This window comes from Mus pahari, unplaced genomic scaffold (assembly GCF_900095145.1).
Source record: "Mus pahari unplaced genomic scaffold, PAHARI_EIJ_v1.1 scaffold_7955_1, whole genome shotgun sequence".
NCBI classification, from domain to species: domain Eukaryota; kingdom Metazoa; phylum Chordata; class Mammalia; order Rodentia; family Muridae; genus Mus; species Mus pahari.
The window spans coordinates 43,329-47,014 of NW_018393323.1; the positions used below are offsets into that span (position 1 = coordinate 43,329).

The following is a 3,686-nucleotide window of genomic DNA, read 5'->3' on the forward strand; positions in this document are numbered from 1 at the left end:
AGGAGGAGGAGGAGGAGGAGAAGAAGAAGAGACCTGTACCCGCAATGAGTGCTGCTGCCTCCTCAGGCTGAGGAGCCACGGGGGAGGAGGCGGCCAGGGTGGAGGAGGTGCGTCCGGGTGCCCCTCACAGTCTCCCGGTGGCTGCGGCCCTGGGATCCGCAAGGACGCCCTCCCCAATGCTGTGCAGCGGGCCTGCCAGACTGCAGCCAAAATCGGAGGTGATACTGCTACCACAGTGAATAACAACACTCCTGATTTGGTTTGGGGGGTCCAAAAGAGACAGCTGGAAGATGGAGAGCAGCCAGACAGCAAGAAACTGGTTTCCCAACAATATGAACTAATCAGTACCCCCAGAGCTCCTGTCTCTAGCTGCATATATAGGAGAAGATGGCCTAGTCAGCCATCGTTGGGAAGCCCCTTGGTCTTGCAAACTTTATATGCCCCGTACAGGGAAACGCCAGGACCAAGAAGTGGGAGTCAGTGGGCAGGGGAACAGGGTGGGGGAGAGGGTATAGGGGTCATTCGGAATGTATTTGAAATGTAAATGAAGAAAATATCTAATAAAATAATTTAAAAAAAAAAAAGAAAGAAAGAAAGAAAGAAACTGGTTTCCTAGGGAAACTCCATTAGTTCTCAACTGGGACCCATCCATCCTCCCCACCCCACCCCCAGGACCTCAATGACAGAAGAATATAGGTTTCCAGACAGCATGGTGGGCTTGGTCATTGGCAGAGGTGGTGAGCAAATAAACAAAATTCAGCAGGACTCAGGCTGCAAAGTTCAGATCTCACCAGATAGTGGTGGCCTCCCTGAGCGCAGCGTGTCTCTGACTGGAGCACCCGAGTCTGTCCAAAAGACAAAGATGATGGCTGGAAGACATCATGTGTCAGGGCCACGCCCCCGCCCCAGGACAGTTCCACGACAACGCCAATGGGGGTCAGAATGGCACGGTGCAGGAGATCATGATCCCTGCTGGCAAGGCAGGCCTGGTCTTTGGCCAGGGTGGAGAGACCATCAAGCAGATGCAGAAGCAGGCTACGATGAAGATGATTTTAATTCAGAATGGCTCCCAGAACACAAATGTGAACAAGCCACTGCGGGTTATCGGGGACCCATACAAAGTACAGCAAGCCTGTGAGATGGTGATGGACATCCTGCGAGAACGTGACCAAAGTGGCTTTGGGGACCTCAATGAATACGGATCTCGGGTTGGTGGAGGCATTGATGTGCCTGTACCCAGGCATTCAGATGGTGTAGTCATTGGCCGGAGTGGATGGAGAGATGATCAGAAAGATCCAGAATGATGCCATTGTGCACATCCAGTTCCAGAAAGATGATGGCGGGCTGGTAAGATGGCTCAGCGGTTAAGAGCACTGACTGCTCTTCCGAAGGTCCTGAGTTCAAATCCCAGCAATCACATGGTGGCTCACAACCGTCCATAACAAGATCTAACGCCCTCTTCCAGAGTGTCTGAAGACAGCTACAGTGCACTCACAAATAATAAATAAATAAATCTAAAAAAAAAAAAAAGAAAGAAAGAAAGAAAGAAAGATGATGGAACCAGCCCTGAGAAGATTGCTCACATCATGGGGCCTCCAAATCGGTGTAAACACGCAGCCGGATCATCAATGACCTCCTCCAGAGTCTGTCCCCGGGGGCAGGGGCCGGACAGAGGCCAAGGCAACTGGGGCCCTCCTGGAAGAGAAGTGTAGGCTGGTCATTGGCAGAGACCAGGAGAATGTGAAGGCCATTAACCAGCAGACAGGCGCCTTTGTGGAAATCTCTCGGCAGCTGCAGCCCAACAGGGACCCCAATTTCAAGTTGTTTGTGATCCGGGGAATCGCCCCAGCAGACTGACCATGCAAAGCAGCTCATTGAGGAGAAGATGGAGTGTCCACCCTGCCCAGTTGGACCAGGCCCTGGTAGACCAATGGGGCCTTTCAACCCTGGACTCTTCAACCACGGGCCTCCAGGGGCGCCCCCACATGCTGGTGGTCCCCCTCCTCACCAGTACCCGCCTCAGGGTTGGGGCAATACCTACCCCCAGTGGCAACCACGTGCCCCTCACGACCCAAACAAAGCTGCTACAGAGACTACAGACCCTAGTGCTGCCTGGGTTGCGTACTACTCCCACTACTCCCATCAACCCCCAGGTCCTGTGCCAGGCCCTGCCCCAGCCCCTGCAGCTCCACCTGCACAGGGGGAGCACACACACACCCAGCCTCCACCCACTGACCAATCAGACTACACCAAGGCCTGGGAGGAGTACTACAAGAAGCAAGCACAAGTGGTCACTGGTGGGGAGTCCTAGAGCACCCCCTGGCTCTCATCCTAATTACAGACAGCAGACTGCTTACTATGGACAGACCCCAGTCCCTGGTGGCCAAAGGCCACCTCCCACCCAGCAGGGACAGCAGCAGGCAAGTAGGAACTGCCACCTTCCTCCTCCTTTCTCCTTCCAACCCCCGGCGGCCAGGTCCATCTTGCCTTAGTGGGTAGCGCTGGAAACCCTTTGCCCTGCGGGGTGTGCCCTTTGATGGCAGCCTCAGGCGAGTGGCCAGAGTCTCCCAGAGACCCCCCCCCAGCCCCGCAGCTGGGAAGCGCTCAATGAGTGCAAATGCTCATGGAAGAGGCTCCTCCAGTAGCCACTGTTGGTGCAATGTTGTCCGGTGCTGGGGGCACCAGCCACAAAAGTGGAACTCTGAATTGCTGGGGTGTCCCCCGGTGGGGGCAGGAAGTGGGGACTGTGCTGGGTGCCACACCCGTTGCTGAACCTGCTCGCTCAAAATCTGGCCACTTGGGAAAAAATGTCTATTTTTCCCCCTTCTCAGCATCCCTATTTTGCGTTTTGTTCTTTTTTTTTTTTTTTTTTTTTTTTTTAATTTTTGCCACCATCTTTATCCCCCATGTCCAAGTAACTCTGTGTGTTGCAGGAGGCCCTGGCTCTGCTGGGATGGAGGGGAGCCCACTAAGGGGACTGGGCCCTCCCTGCCTGGCAAGGCCATCTCTTGTGTGCTTGCCTCTGTGTCCTGGTCTTGTCTGTGAAGTGAGCATGACGATCTTTGCCACCTTCCAACCTACCTCACAGGGGTGTTGTGGGGACACCATGATCTGAATGTTGTGACACCCCCGAGATGCCACTTATCTCCTCTGCCCTCCTCCCCCCGGCACTTCTCCCCTGTGTGCTCTCTTCCACACCTCTGGTTTCTGCTGCAGACTCCTCTTCCTCTTCCTCCTGCTTCTCCTCCACTAGCAGTCCAGCCAGTGGAGTCCCCGAGACAGACAGTCACGGCCCCCTGCTTAGCCTGTGGGGGCTTGGGCCCGGCCTCTTGGCCCACTGCCTGGAGTCACAGCCTCTCGTAGCCAGGCTGCCCTCCTGCCATGACCATTCCTGTCTCTCCCTCTCTGCAGGCAAATGAAGCAAATGGATATGAACTTCATCTGAGAAAGTATTTTTTACTCCATTTTTGTTCCATTGGGGGACTTCCTTTACTGGTTTCTGTATTTGATTGGTTTGGCGAAAGAGTGCTGGGGTCTGAATGGCGAAAGAGTGCTAGGGTGCTGGGGATCCCCTTCATGCTGAGGAGCTCCCCCCCCCATTCTTTTTCCTTTCCAAAACCAGGATTCTTCATGTTGAGCCAGCCTTAGAAAATAGCAAGAATTTAACCTCTGCCCCCCCACAAAAA

At 54.3% G+C, this 3,686-nt stretch overlaps 1 pseudogene; it reads left to right on the forward strand.

Annotated features, from left to right (window-relative positions):
- LOC110315482 overlaps positions 1 to 3,449 on the forward strand; it is a 7,160-nt pseudogene extending 3,711 nt beyond the window's left edge.
- The last annotated feature ends 237 nt before the right edge of the window (positions 3,450 to 3,686 follow it).